The sequence below is a fragment of the Brassica oleracea genome, chromosome C4, assembly GCF_000695525.1.
Source record: "Brassica oleracea var. oleracea cultivar TO1000 chromosome C4, BOL, whole genome shotgun sequence".
Taxonomy (NCBI): Eukaryota; Viridiplantae; Streptophyta; class Magnoliopsida; order Brassicales; family Brassicaceae; genus Brassica; species Brassica oleracea.
The window spans coordinates 35436894-35453196 of record NC_027751.1 but is presented as its reverse complement, the minus strand read 5'-3'; the positions used below and the strand labels follow the sequence as shown (position 1 = coordinate 35453196).

The window sequence follows — 16303 nt, the reverse complement described above, 5'->3', positions numbered from 1 at the left end:
ATCAATAATACAATCAAATTAGTAATGGGATATATAAACTAATTGGAGGTGAGATATCTTAGAGCATCCGCAACAGCAATCTTTAAGGGGAGTCCTTAGAGAAAAAATAATTAAATAATCAGTGGACTCCACCAAAATCTAAGGATTCAATCCTTAAAATCTCTAAAGAAAAATTCTTTCTTAGTGAATCCTTGCACTATTTGTGGGCCCCCACGACATGTGGCAACCCACGATTGGTTGATATTTCTTTTTTTTTAATCTGAAAAAAAAATAATAAAAAAAATCAAAAAACACTTTTTCTAAGGATTCCAATGGGTATCTCCATTGGAGATGCTCTTTAACTGATTGGAGGTTGGGTATCCTTTGTCACGTTTGGCGATCAAAGAGCCATCCATATATTTTTTAACAAACCAAACAAAGAAAACTGGATAAACGTTTTACAACGTCCCGACAATATTTTATTTCGAGCAGTCTTGAATGTGAAGCAAAATGTTATAAACATTCGACTAAAAATGGAAGGTAGCTATAGAGTTTTCTACTGAACCACATAAACCGTAGTTATCCTGAATTAAGCCAAGCACAGAAAAAGTAGCTATCTAATCCTTGTTATACGTAAAACTGTTAACAAGAACAATGCTCAAGCCTATCAAAGCAATGAAGTGAATACAATGGACTGACAACATGAAGCCAAACCCCACTCTATTAAAACCTGCAATGGTAAAGACAAGAAGTGTGCATGATCGTCTTTGGCTGAGCAATAGACTTTGTAGCCTTATAGATACAGATCAATGATCATACTTTTACAGCTGTGTGAAGTATATATTTCACATGATATTCGTTAAGGTTAGAGTGTCAAGAGTGGCTACTGCAACTAATATATAAAGATATTTTCATGTAATGAATTCAAGTTAAATTGATGAAATGTTAAAAAATCGTTAGAAGTCTTCAGTGGCATGGGCTCTGAGTTTATACTAAATTTTCATGGTATAAAAATCATGAGGCTCTTTCAGATGTCTTTACTCAAGCCACTCGATTTATCACCCAAGTCGCCACTCTAAACCTGAGTGATGCAAATTACCTTTCTCGGAAGCTTCAATTTGAGATACTCCTAAACAGTCAACTAGTTCTTGGGCATGAGACGTGAATATGAATCTATCTTCATTGTGATTAAAAATTCCGTGAATTTTTAATCACAATGACGATATATCCCTTCAACTAGTTCTTGATGTTGAATTTTTAATCAAAATCCCTTCGACATATCGACAATGATGTCATGTACAAGTTGTGGGTTTTGATGACAAGTTGTAGAAGTATGAAACTAGATCAAAAGTAACTCAACATCATACCTTCTATACATTATGAGGAGGATACTCTGGCCGCGAAAGAAGACATTCCAAAGGTGGCCATAGTGGATGTGGCTCATACACAAAGCATCAATTTCTCCAACAGTTTGTTCAGCCTCTTATCGCGTCTCCTAGTTTGAAGCTGATCAATGTTCAACATGCCAAATATCTGATACGTATGGACATTATACTTGTATATATTTCAAAAAGATTTGATCATTAATTTGGAGGAAATAAAATATGATTTGCAACCTTTAAAAGTCTGTGAGTCTTGTGGGAATCCTTGACATGAGTAGTAACGGAATACAACAACTAATCACCATGTTACCAATGTACAATCTGAAGCATCTGTCATCTTTACCATATGAAGGATCTTGATTCGGTTATCCGTATGAAATGGAAATTTTCTACCCATAACTCATATTATCCACAACAAGAAGAGTTTCAGTCAATATTAGGTCCATCAGTCAATATTAGGTCCAGAAAAGTGAAGTTTAAGTTTTTTTGTATGAAACCTCGACATGTAGAAATTTTCTGGTAAGGATAAGATCCGAAATCAGGGTGTTCCAGCTTGTCTGCGTTCTTGTTGTTCATTTGTTAGGGTCCCTGAATAAGAAAACTAAAAGCACAAGGGTGGTTAAGATCCTCACGAAATAAGGTCTTCATTGTCAATAAGTTCTAAACTATTCAATAAAACTAACTCGAATGAAAAAAAAGACAAGTTAATAAACGACAAAGAGTACCCTCCACAGTCTTACTCCCGACTATTAGGTGTGAAAATAAAGGAGAAGGTGTAAACAAGAAAATCATTTGTTTGAGACCATTACCCTCGTGTAGAGAAGGTGGTCTATCCTGGCGTAGGGTGCTCCATCATCAAAGTTGCGCATGGAGCAGTTTAGTAAAAGGATAAGAAGTTATGTTCTTGATTCCCTTCAAATTTTGTTGTATCTCGAGGTTTTATGTATTTAGACCTGAAACTATAAAAACCTAAGAGCATCGGTATCAGGGGCCCTTGGGCCCGTCCCGTACGTATTAATGGGTTGAATATAAATGAAAAAGAAATTAAAAGAGAGTGGGACGGGCCTTAAGTAAGGGCTGTTCGGGCTCGTCCCGTTGACAACGTGGCAGCACGGGAGTGGCCGATTCCATCTGTGTTGTTCGCGTGTTCTTCTCCTCGAGGAATCCGAAATCCAAAATTAAAAAAAAAAATTAGAAAGCTCGAAGGCGATTGCGATGGCGACGGCGAAGCCTTGATCTCCAAATCCATCTCTTCAAATCGAAAGGCAACCCTGCATCTTCTCTCTTTCACTGGAGTTGGAGATCGGTAAAATCTTCGCTGGCGAGGTCGCAGCTTCCGGCGTCGTTTGATCCCCTGATCCTTCTCCAAAGCTCAATCCACATCGGTTCGCTTCCGTTCCAAAACGACGAGAAGCAATCCTCCCCAAAACCATTGAGAATCGTCCCAATCTTAACAAGGTATGTTTTTCAAGTCCGATCTGATTTTGAAATTTTTTTTAGGGTTTTATAGAAATTCGAAGAATAAAATGGTATTTATCCGAGTGTTTGTTAGATTCGATGGGAAAAAGATATAGATTCATTGGTTTGAGAACAATTGTATAGTTGCTAGGGTTCGGCAATTTATGATAGTTCGTATAGATATCCGCAGCTTTCTATGGTTCGATTGTATGATTGTTTCGTTGTAGCTTGTGTGATTGTTTCGTGTTGATTCTATGGTTGTTCAAATTTCTAAGTTTGGAGCTTTAGTATAGATTTCTATGAACAAATGTATGATTGTTTCGTATAGATTTCTATGGTTTGAGATCAATTGTTTAAGTGGTTTAGAGTTTGATTTGTCTGCAAATTCGAACCCGTGAAAATAAGCTTTTCTATGAACAAATTTGATCCGTAAAGATTTAAATATCTCATGTCATTTGTCTTGATTAGCTTTTTTCATGAGACTTTGCATTTTCCATAGTTTATAGAGTAATGTTTATTAAAATCTTGCAATAGTAATGCAGTGAACTGATTGTTTCTCTGTCTTCTGTTAGACATTTAAGCCACTGATGTTTTAAAAGAAAGTTGATAGCTTTTTAGTTGTGTATTAAGTTGGGATTAGACATTTCTTGTTCGGAGTTGGCCATTAAGGCGGTGATGTACTTTGTAGTCTTCACTTCCTCCTATTTAAATCTCTTCTCTTTTCTATCTTCTATCATCTCATTAGTCTTTTTCCAAGAAATCTCTTATATTTTGTTACTGTTATGGATCCAAACAATCTTCCTAGCAAGTCCTCTAGCTACGTAGGACTACTTCACAGTCAACAAGGTAGCGTGTTCCATGAAAACTTTCCTTATGAAAGTTTTCATTCTAGTGTTAACTTCGGAGAATCACAGCCTTTTCCGGCTTTCAGCTCACAACAATCTCAAGATGCACCATTAGAGCCACCAGTACAGACACCAGCTGCCCGTGGTGTAAGGCGCAAATGGAATCCAGCAGATGATGAGGTACTGATCAGTGCGTGGCTTAACACTTCGAAGGATGCGATTGTTGCAAATGAGCAGAGGTCGGGGGCCTTCTGGAAACGGGTTGCTGCTTATTATGCAGCAAGTCCCCATGGAAGAGAGGATGGTGGGAGAGAGCACGGTTGTTGAAAGAAGAGGTGGCACAGAATTAATGAAGATGTTAACAAGTTCTGTGCCGCATACTCGGCAGCAGAGCGAGAAATGAGAAGTGGTGAGAGTGACACTGACGTTCTGAAGAAGGCACATGACATTTTCTTCTCTGATCAAGAGCACAAGTTCACACTTGAACACGCTTGGTGTGTGTTGAGGTTTGAACAGAAGTGTCTCAGCCTCAACACACCCACGACTGGTGGCATTTCGAAGAGGAAGAATGTGGAGGTAAATTCCCAAACATCTACCAACGAAGGCTTCGTTGATGTTGAGAGCAGGCCCGAAGGTGTCAAGGCTGCTAAGGCTAAAAGAAATGTTCTTGTTGTTGTAATAGGTTTGGTGGTTATGTTTAGATAATTTTAACTTCTCTAACCGGCATGGTTTGGGTGATACTGAAAAAAACTTACTAGTATTTGGTGATACTGAAAAAAACTTACTAGTATTTTTTATATAGATTCAATGTTATTTCAAAAATGCGCCAACATAGGGTGCAATAAAATGATATGTGTAAAACATAGGGTGCAATAACATATGTTTAGTACCTCAAGAACCGTGCTTATTCGGAACCACGATACGGACACGAATGTGCCACCGAGGCAGAGATCATACAAGCTGCGACACTAGCCAACGCCCACAAGTTCATATCCTCACACTCTCTCAGGAGGACAGAAACAGCGGATAGCTATCGCATGTGCATTCGTGAGGAGAGCAGAGATCATGCTTCTTGACGAGGGTACAAGCGCTGTTGATGCAGTGTCAGAGAGGTCGGTGCAAGAAGCGTTGGACCAGGCTTGCTCTGGTAGTTATTTGTAACACATGTTTATTTCATTTATAACCATAAGTCACAAGTTGAGATTCTTTGTACCAATAAGTGAGTTGATAAGTCACATGTTTATTTTGCTTTCTTCCAATAAGTCACAAGATGTACTAAAGAGTTAATATCATTATTCATTCACGGGAGGATTCGTAGCGACTTCTTCTTTATCATATAAGTATTGAGACTTCTTCTCTCATCTTCTCTATATTTCTAAACACTTTTTTAACTTTTGTTAAAATTTTCTATGGCTTCTTCTTTACATTATCATTACCACAAAGATAGTGATGATGGATTAGATGACATATTTGAAGATTTATGTGAAGAATATATTGATTTCAATCCACAACCAAAAGAGCGAAAAACACGAGTTTTTATCGAGAGACACCGGGAGGAAGGCCATCAGAAGCTCTGGAATGATTATTTTAGCGAGACTCCAACATACCCGCACAATATATTCCGGCGACGGTTTCGTATGAACAAGGCCTTATTCTTGCGTATTGTGCATCGTCTGTCTACAGAAGTTGAGTATTTTCAACCCAGAGTAGATGCAACCGGACGGTCGAGTCTAACTCCGCTGCAAAAATGTACCGCAGCAATTCGTCAATTGGCGTATGGTGGTGGGTCTGACACAGTTGACGAATATGTCCGAATTGGTGGAACAACAGCTCGGCTCGAAGAAGTTTGCACAATTTCACCGCGGGAATAATCGACTTGTTTGGCGATGAATACCTAAGACGTCCCACACCGGAGGATCTGCAAAGACTACTATATATTGGAGAACAACGTGGGTTTCCAGGGATGATTGGAAGCATCGACTGTATGCATTGGGAGTGGAAGAATTGCCCCACGGCTTGGAAAGGAATGTATTCACGAGGAACCGATAAACCAACGATTGTCTTGGAGGCGGTAGCTTCATATGACCTCTGGATTTGGCACGCGTTTTTTGGAGCTCCAGGTACTATGAACGATCTTAATATTCTCCATCGATCACCCGTTTTTGATGACATTATTAACGGAATAGCGCCACAAGTTAACTTCCATGTTAATGGTAATCCATACAATTTGGCATATTATCTCACGGACGGTATTTATCCGAAATGGACTACTTTTATTCAATCTATCCGACTACCACAAGGTCAGAAGCATTCATTATTTGCTCAAACCCAAGAAGCTGTGCGAAAAGATGTCGAGCGTGCATTCGGAGTCCTACAAGCTAGGTTTGCCGTTGTTAGAAATCCATCTAATATTTGGGATAAAGAAAAAATAGGAAATATTATGAGAGCATGTATCATACTCCATAATATGATTGTCGAAGATGAACGATCATCAAGAAGGGATGAGAACGTTGATGAATTTGAAGAAGGAGATGTGGAAACATTTTCCGTCAATATGCCTTCAACTGTCGGGAGTACACTTGAACGTCGAACGAGCGTTCGGAATAGACAAGTCCATCAACATTTGAAAAATGATTTGATTGAAAATATATGGACTAAATTTGGACATCCTACAAATAATATATAATTTGTATTTTCTTTCAAAAATGTCATTTTCTTATGTTTTCTATTTTCTTTATTATGATGTTTGTATTTTCTTTCAAAAATGTAATTTTTTTATGTTTTCAATTTTAATATTACATTTTTCTTTTATATGTTTTATTTAAAAATTCTTTTTTATATATGTCATTAATTATTAATTAAAATAATAAATTAAATTAACTAAGGGACAACATAAGTCCCACCAATAATCAACTAATTTAGCCAAATCCCTTACTTTAGTCCTTAAGCCAAAAATAATAATAAAAAATAGTTAAGGGCCCTAAAACAAGTTCCACCTATAATGATGCTCTAAAAGAAAAAAAAATCAGAAGCAATAAAATCATGTACTTACACTTGCCGGGGTATTGCCTCCCACAAAGTGCTTTTCTAGTCATTAGTTTGACTTTGTTGTAGGCTTTAGTTGGGTTGAGAACGAGGGGTTAGGAACCCGGAGAATCCCATAAAGAGTTTGCTATATGTCTTCCCAGTTGAGAACCATGAGATGAAATGGATCTTGAAGTTTAGGCGCTGCAACCTTGGGATTCTAGATCCACCTCAATGCACAGCTAGCAGACAAGCCTGCTAAACTGGAACGAAGAACCGATGCCACCAGCTCAGAACTCTTCTAGGATCTCAACAGCTAAATTTTGCATTTGTATAAATATTTATGTATTCTAATGCATCTTTAAATAATTATAATCTATTAAAAATATTTATATTTTTATAAAAATCAAACGCAACATTGTTAATATTACGACTAATTAACAAGAATGTAAAATTAACAACATTTTTACGACACTATTCATTGTTACCTCATCGTTACATTTTTACATACTAACAAAGAAATTTCACAACCAACTAAGAACGAATTTTACAATGCACAACAGATACAATGTTGTTATTTGGTTGTGAAAAGCTTTAGGTACTGCGACCGTTTAAAAAGACATATGTGAGCACCATGTGTTTCTTGAAAAATTACATATGTCATTTATTTTTATTAAATTAAAATTATAATAAATTAAGGTTTTATTATGTTATTTAATGATTGCTGGATAATTATTTTTACGAGCAAAAATAATAACTCTTGAAAATTAGTATTTTACTAAATAAATGAAAATTTTATTTCAATTTTGATTATTGTGCAATCAGATTCTTAGATATCATCTTTCTTTGTAGTTGTGATATAGTACATGATGGAAATGTTATGTTAGGTAATGATAATGTGTTCTTAATCTTACTTGTTGGTAGGAGTGTTCTTAATCTTACTCGTTGGTAGGAGTGGCTTAGCTATGCTTTGGATAAAGGTGTAAATGCAAGAACTATATAAAGAATTATAATTTATAGTAAATCATAAATTATCTCGACAAATATATGTATATATACTAGATTTTTTATAGTGAACTTACAAATCCCTCTATATAACAGAATTCTATAAATATATGTGTATATATTGGGAATCTTTTATGGTGAACTTATGAATCCCTCTTTATAACAACAATATCAACAAGATCAAGACACTCTTGACTTGCTGCACTAGTCTCACATGTCCTAAGGTCTAGTAGAAAACCTTATAACCTCTCCTCTTATCCCTTTGTGCTTTTCATTCACCTTATAAGTTATGAAAACCCACATTTATGCTAAAACTACAATTCTGAGTGATGACCCTACAACTAAGGTTGAACAAGACTACATATACCTAGTAGCCAATAGGCTAAACCTAGCCTCCCAAGTGATATTCCCAAATCTCTAAATATAGAATGTTTCCTAAAAACTCTACCAATCCTCTATGTAACTTCTTTGGCGAGATATCCATTCTCAAAAGTGAATCTCCGTCTGCTTGCTCTCCAAGTGATCTTTAGATTGACACGAGCTTCGGTATCGATCCAATTTCCAATTCTTCAGCTCTGCTACATCTTGATCATTCTTCTCGCACACTCATTGTAGCAAATATTTCCATACTTCCAACTGGTTCAAAATGTCAATCTAATCTTTGCATCTTCAAAAAAAAATAGTTATTAGGAAGTTGTATTGGGATTCAAGATTGTTTGATGTTGAAGTTAAATCAAGTGATATGGCTTTCTATTTGTCTTGTGTCTATGGTCATCATAATCCCAAATGTAGACATCTCCCTTGTGAGAGAATTGAAGTGATTGGCACAAATAGACGTGGACCATGAATTCTCATTGGTGATTTTGATAAAAATCATATTAAACGAAGAAAAAAATATGTAGAAAAAGGGATGAATTAACTTTCTAATGTTTGAGAAACTTATACAAACTTGTAACTTGTCACACTTGAAACACACTGGTGATAAGTTCTCTTGAGTTTGAAAACAATAAAAGCATATGATCTTATGTTGCCCTGATAGAGTTGTTTCGAATGGTGTGAGAATTTCCCGATGTCAGAAGCTTAATTTCTAAAGCTGATCGATCATCGCCTAGTGAAGACTAAGGTAGCTTTTGTTAAGAGTAGGAAGCGTAAGGAAAATTTTAATTTGACAAAAAGTTGTTCGATTGTGATACATTTGAAGATAAGTAACCAATGGTTGGCATTCTCATCCCTCACTTGGCCAACAAAATATTTCAGGACAAATTCGTGAATCCTGAGCATTGTCTTAGAGTAAATATAACTTGGATATGGCTTCATTTAAAAAAAAATTGAGATACTTAAGTCAGAATTGGATGCGGCAACGATTTCTACAGATATTTTCATGAAGATGGTCAGATAATACATATGAACTTCTTAGCGGAATATAGAACAAATGAAATGTTTTGGTTCCAAAAGAGTTGAACAAACTGTTGAAAAAATAAATACTAAGTTCTATCATGCATGCATTAAGACTTGACATAGTCATAACTGAAATCAGTGACTTGGATGGTACATGATACAAAGTAAGAACCATAGTTAGAAATTATCATGAGAATTTCTTCTCAAAGGTATACATGTCCTCTCACACTTCAGTGATGGAGGAAAATCTTCACGACTTTGAACCGAGAGTTTGCACAAATATTAGTGAGCTCATGAGCAATGAGATCACATAGAGGAAGTTAAACAGGCTGTTTGGTCTATTGGTGCATATCGTGCCTCTGGTCTCGATGGTTTAACAGCCCGGTTTTATCAATATTCATGGAAAATCATTGGTAATAATATTGTTTCTCAGGTTAAACGCTTTTTATTAATGTCAAATATGAATTCAGAAATTAATCATATAAATTTGGCTCATCTCAAAGATGTCGATTCCAACGACACTTTCATATTACCGACTATTGGTCTCTGCAATATAATATATATAATTATCTCAAAGATTCTGGTCCAGAGATTAAGGTCTATCTCAGCCAGAATTTTTTTAAAATCACAAGCCGCATCTATACCGGGCAGAAGGATCACTAATAATATTCTTATTGCTATTGCGTTGATGCATTTGCTCTTATTAAAAAAAAGAGTATCATATACATATCTTGCATAAAACAAAGATTTCAAAAGCTTATAACTGAGTTGAATTGGTTTTCTCGAACAAACTATGAAATATATGGGGTTCTTCTGAAGTCAGTTGGCTTTATCATGCCAACAATATCATCTGTGACTTATTTGGTACTTATCAATGGCACACCTCGGAAACATATACAGCCTCAACATGGAGATCCTCTATCTCCCTATCAATTTATCTTGTGCGGATGTGTTACACCATTTGATGTGTCAGTATTTCTCAAAAGAGATACATCTGGGGCATCAAGATAAAAAATGGTGTGAGATAACAAATTAACTTTTTGCTGATGACCCGCTTTTCTTCTACCATAAAATGAGAGGAACTATATTGATCTAGAAAATATTTGATATATATGAGAAATAATCAAGTCAGAGAATTAATCCTGCAAAATTAATGATTATTTTTGGATCAAGAATATCTGATGATATGCAGCCACAACTTAAAATGATACTAGTATCAATGACAAATGGTGTACTGTTAAGTGATATCTTGTGTATTTGCATGGTTTTAAGCATCATCTTAGTTCTTCTTTTATCCATTTAGATGCGTTTAGAGTACATTTAGGTGCATTGCATATGCATTTATCCCTATTAGGTGATGAATATGCGATTTGGTGAGTTTGGAGGATTTGATGAGCAAACATAGACTAAATCCAAGTAAAGGTTTGACCAGTGCTCAGGATGATGGATTGTGGACGTGCATCGCGGACCAGAGCCGTCCGCAATATCCAACCAGGACCATCAAATGTTGAGTGAACGATCGCGGATGCACATCGCGGACCGGAGTTGCCCGCAATATCCGACCAGGACCATCCAAGGACGAGTGGACGATCGCGGATGGAAATCGCGGCCAGACACAGTCTGCAATATCAGTCCAGGGAGTCGGAGACGTCGACTCACCTTCGCGGCCAGGCATTGCGGACCAGAGCAGTCCACGTTATTCGATCCGGAACTACGTGCAAGGAAGTCGACCATTGCGGACAAGGCTAGTCCGCAATATGCACCCGAACGATACATTTTTACCCATTTTAGTAGCATGTACATACTCTTTTAGGCAAAACCCTAGATCTTTCTCATTTTCTCTCAAGACTTTGCCTCCTTTTTTAAAAGTTTGAATCTTTTTGATCATTTAAGGAAGTAGTTCATCTTATATTGTGTTTATCTTGCTCTTTAACATGATTAGCCTTGAATCTCATATGAGTTTAAGGTTTCTCATTGAGATTAGTGAATAGTCACCTTGTGATTTATGGGTTAGGTAGATTAAGGTGATTAGGTGGATGTTTAGGATGTTTCTTGTTTGATTAATATTGTTATATGCTTTGTAAGTGTTCTTAAGGCTATATTAGACTTGATCACTCTTATCCAACCTTGAGTTATTTTATGTTTGGAAGATGTTCGTTAAAATGCTTGAATGAACTTAGTATTGCTCTAGCTTGATAAACCAAAGAGATTTTATGTTTGGATTGCTAGATGGTTAGTAGACTTGTGATTTATGCATGCTTGAATGTGTTAGACCAATGGGAGTTGATGTTTAATGCATGATTAACATAGGAATTATTGTCACGGGTAAGCATGGGCAAAAAAACCGGAACCAAACCAAAATACCTGAAACAGGACTGAAACCCTCAAATATCCGAACGGTTCCTAACTTCCTATATTCTATATCCGGAATAACCAAACCGAAACGGAACCGAACCGAGAACCGAACGGGTACCCGAATATATAAAACATTAATTATGTATACATATAACATAACTATATATATATATTTTTTAATTTAAAAATCTATTAAAAGTATCCGAAAATAGTTGAGGATAACTAAATTATTATAAACTATCCGAACTACCCGAAAGTATCTGAAACTATCCGGATAGTTTTATCTGAAATATCTAAAGTAATCCAAAATATCCAAACTTCTTATTTAAACCATCCTAATTATTTGATATTTTACCATAAATAACCGATATTTTATCCGAATTACCCTAACTGCCCGAATCCGAACCGGAACCAAATGAGAAGCAAATTTTTTTTCTGGATATTTTCCGGTTCCTAGTTTTACTATCCGAACCGAACCAAACCGAACCGAACCCGAAACTATCCGAACCGAACCGAACCGAAAATAAGTTAAGTAGTAAATGGATCCTCTAGCCCTCTACCTGAACTACCCGAACCCCGAAATACTCAAACCAAACAGAACCGATATATGAAATTCCCAGGCCTAGTCATGGGAGTGGATATAATCTATTTGAATGAGATCTAGACCTATAGACTTGTTCATTGTTTTGTTTGAGCATCCTAGATTGAACCTTGATCACCTTATATCAATTATCCTTGCCCATGAATCCATCTTTACCATTGATTGAAAGTTCTTGCACTTAGTTCTTCATTGAATTTGAGATTACCTTGTTTATATTTCTAGAATCTTCGCTTGTTACCAATCATCCATCTTTATGTTTTCTTAGATTAGGAAATTTTCTTTATTCTTAGTGTTATATAGATCACTAGTTCCTTGTGGATTTGATCCTAAAGTACTGCATCGATATACCATTCGATTGTGGTTGAGTGCACATTAGGTTAATTTGCATGTGGTAAAACGCAGTAAGCAGTAAGCATTTCAGTTTACCTGAACAATTTGGAAGAAAAAGAAAAAGATTTTTAAATAATTGATTGAAAATTTTAAGCAATGAATTTCAAGTTGGAGAGCAAAGTTACTATAACAAACAACAAATAAATTATTCTGAAATCAGTTGCAATATCAATGCCGATGTGTTCAATATCATGTTTAACTTATGGACCAAACATTAATAATCATGAAGTTGAAGAAGAAGAAGCAGAAGCAGAAGCAGAAGCAGAAGCAGATGAAACTGAACAAGAAGAATGTAAAACAGGCCAGTCGAAGACGAAGAAGAGGAGAACTAGAGGACCAACCAAGATGAATAAAGTGGCTAAAGGCCTTGAGGAGAAGGTGGAAGTTGAATTTAACAGCTTAGGGGAAGATGTTGGTAAAGGATCAGTTACACTTTCTTCTTTCCTTGGACCACTTGTGAGAGAGTATGTACCAGTACTTCTAGACAATTATAGGCACATTGATGAGCAGACAAAATATACAATATGGGAGGAGATTCAGGTAGAAGTTTTGTTATTTAATATTTTACATGTTGCATTCTTTAAATGTTATATGATAATCAGGAAAATTTATGGTAGGCAAGGTTCAATTTAACAGAAGACTGGCAAAAGATGTCTGTCTTCCAGCAAATGGGTTGCGTTTTTAGAGCTTCTAAGTCTAGGCCAGTTAAGAAACTGTGTTCTACAAAGAGTATGGAATTGCTACGAAGCTTAAAACCAAGCAACATTCACAATGCCGCATCTTGGATAAAATGGGTGAAGAGTAGGACTGATCAATCTTTCAAGGTGGTTTGCTCTTCAATCTCCCCACTAAAATGAAGGTTCATTTTATGGATTTTTGTTATATTAATGCTTCGAATATAATTGTAGAAACGAAGTGACCAGTACAAAGGTATGAGGAAACGTCAGATTCCACACACCACCAGTCGCAAAGGAATGGTTCGCCTTGGTGATGAAATGGTATGTCTCTGTGATTAAAATAGAGACCTTGATTACTCTTTAAAATTATTTTCTTTGCTACTTGTAGAAGAAAAAGGCATCTGACCCGAATAAGATTATTAAAAGCAATGTTTGGATAGCTGGACATACCAATGCAGATGGAAGACCCGTGAGACCAGAGTTTGAACAAACCATTGTAAGAAGTTATCAAATTTTCTTTTCGTTGTACTTGGTAATCTATATTGATACCCATACAAATTTGATATCAGGAACAAATTAAATCAATTGATAGTGAGATTGGCTCAAACTCCAATATTAGTGTTAAAGAAGATGCTGTGAGTAAGGTTCTAGGTAAAGACAAGAGTGGAAGAGTTAGAGGAATGGGCAGAGGGATTACTGCTACCAAGATAGCTTTCATATAGGCTAGAGATGCACATGTCCAGGAGCTTGAAGCTAAGCAAGCAAAATTGGTGGTTGAGATTGAAGATTTAAATGCTTGGTTCGTGACTTAGCTACAGGGAAAAGGGTAAGTTAATTGTACAATGTGTTTATAATTTCCTCACTTAGCCGAATATTAATTGTTTGTATCTTCTTAGAAAGATCATGATCAACATCCGGGCACACTGGTACAAGCAACGGACCAATTAGGTGTCAGATACTAGATTGGTATTCCGAAGAAGAAGTTGTTATCGGTGAAGGAGAACTATGCTCTGTTGAACCAATATTCCAATTGGACCTAATGCAGCAGCTGTAGTAGTTACCTTCGCAGCAGATAAAGAAGCATATGTATGGAGGTCTACAACAACTATATCCTCACTTGGTGAAGCTGTGGGAACCAAAATTGCATGGCCATTTGATAAGCTCATTCTCGACAGTATGAACTCCCAAACTGTAAACAAGACTGCTTGGTCCGCGGTTAATAAAGTTATTATCATCTATTAGATGTCTTTAACAAGTTATATCAATAGAGAAGCTTATTTGTTTGGTCACCCTGTTTTCTGTTTTTGTATGACTCCTTAGGCTGCAAATGCATTGGAAGATAGAATCCAGATTATTGCTTGGACTAATGATGATGATATGTGATTGCTGAGGGATATTTTATTTCAACTGACCCAAAAGAGATGGTCAATAATATTACTTTGGGTCCGAATGCTGCAGTAGTGAAGATTGACAATGTGATTAACAAAGAGGCTTACCTGTGGAGATCAAGTGAAGCCATGAATGTGATGGGTGATGCACTGTTTGCGAACATAGCATGGCCATTTTATAAGGTTCAATTGTTTAAAGAAGCAGGACCATCTGTTAGTAAAGGGACAGTTCCATTGTTTGCTAAAGGAGCCGTGCCATCTAAAATTCATCATCAAATTCTTCATCACTTAAGGTAAAACTCTACTCATAATTATCTATCTTTCACATTCATGTATTGTTTTCTGATAGTAATGAGCATTTTTAGAGTGTAGCTAACAGCTCAAACACTAGCGGCTCTTGTAAGAAGAAATGCTTCCTCTTAGACTGCTTTGGTTCAGGAAAAAAGGTTGCAGAAGGCAAAGTGTTATCAAACAATCCAGAAGACAAAGTCCATTTTGTTCCATTGGGTCCAAACGCCACCAAGGTATGGGTTGAGTTATGAAAGATTGATGATGCACGCGTTTGGAGACTAACCTCGGAATTCCAGACTATTGCTGATGCATTAGGTTCTACACTCGCTTAGTCTAATGACAAGATTGTTTTTATGTGAACTACTGTCTCATAGGATTGTGTTAGGTAGTAGAACCTGTTTGGCTAGTAGAATAATTTGTTTGTGGTTTGTTGTCTAAGACTTGATGGTTTGGCTAATAGAACTTGTGTATTCGAGTGTTGATGGTTTGGCTAATGACATTGTCTTCTTCTAATGATCAAAATATGAAATAGAAAACAGGTACAAATAAAACGTGGATACCAATTGTACAAAAACCCTCATAAAATTACATAAACAATTATAAAAAAAATTGCTATATAAAGAGAAATAATAGCTCTCAATAACGATGTATTTAAATAAATGATAGCAACAATTATCAGCTATTATTAGATATACAATTGCAAAACAAAAAAAAAATCCATTATTGAACGTGCCGAAGAAAAGATAACAGAAGAAGACACATCGGTGTTAAGACCGCTATGTATCGATGTAATAGCGTTTTACGGATGCGATATATGGCCTTTTTCTTGTAGTGTAAAATGCAATGGAACACTGGATTGTTATGAATCTGAATGGAGTGAAAATCTTTTGGAATGGTTTATGTTGTTAAAGCTACTTTTGTGACAAGCAAAAGAAAAAGCTTTACTAAGTGCGATACAAAATGTTTTTGTCATGAGTTTTTACACATCATTTTTAAGGTGGATGTAAAGTTCTAGTAGCAATGATGGCGGGTGACTATCACAACTATGAAATTACATTGGAATGTTGATATATAAACCATTTGGTGAAGATATGAATGTACATTTCTGTGACACCCGTCACCTCCTATATGGAGGACAGCGTGTCACCCCCGACGCGTCATCATACAACAATGTGACACCCGTCTCCCTGACACTAAGGACGACGGGCCACCAATAATATCCCGTAATATAAAAGCCCATAAACGCGACAACTCTCACCCATGCCCAAATAAAATCCGAAAGAAAAGTCCAGTAGCACCAAGTCCGTCCAAATATCACATACTTGTTTGTCTCACCTGAAAAGGGGAAGAGTGAGGGGTGAGCGACAGGGGAATCGCTCAGTGAGGTATGGGATGCCACCCCGAAGTCCATGGACCCGGACATAGCACTCCGAATAAATATAATTTAATTCTAATGCATGTCAAACACAGTACCTAAAGTACTCAAGCAACAAACAATGGTCCTAGCGAG

At 36.4% G+C, this 16303-nt stretch overlaps 1 pseudogene; it reads left to right on the top strand.

Annotated features, from left to right (window-relative positions):
- The first annotated feature begins 4063 nt into the window (after positions 1–4063).
- LOC106338757 lies at positions 4064–13836 on the top strand (annotated as a pseudogene).
- Positions 13837–16303: the final 2467 nt, after the last annotated feature.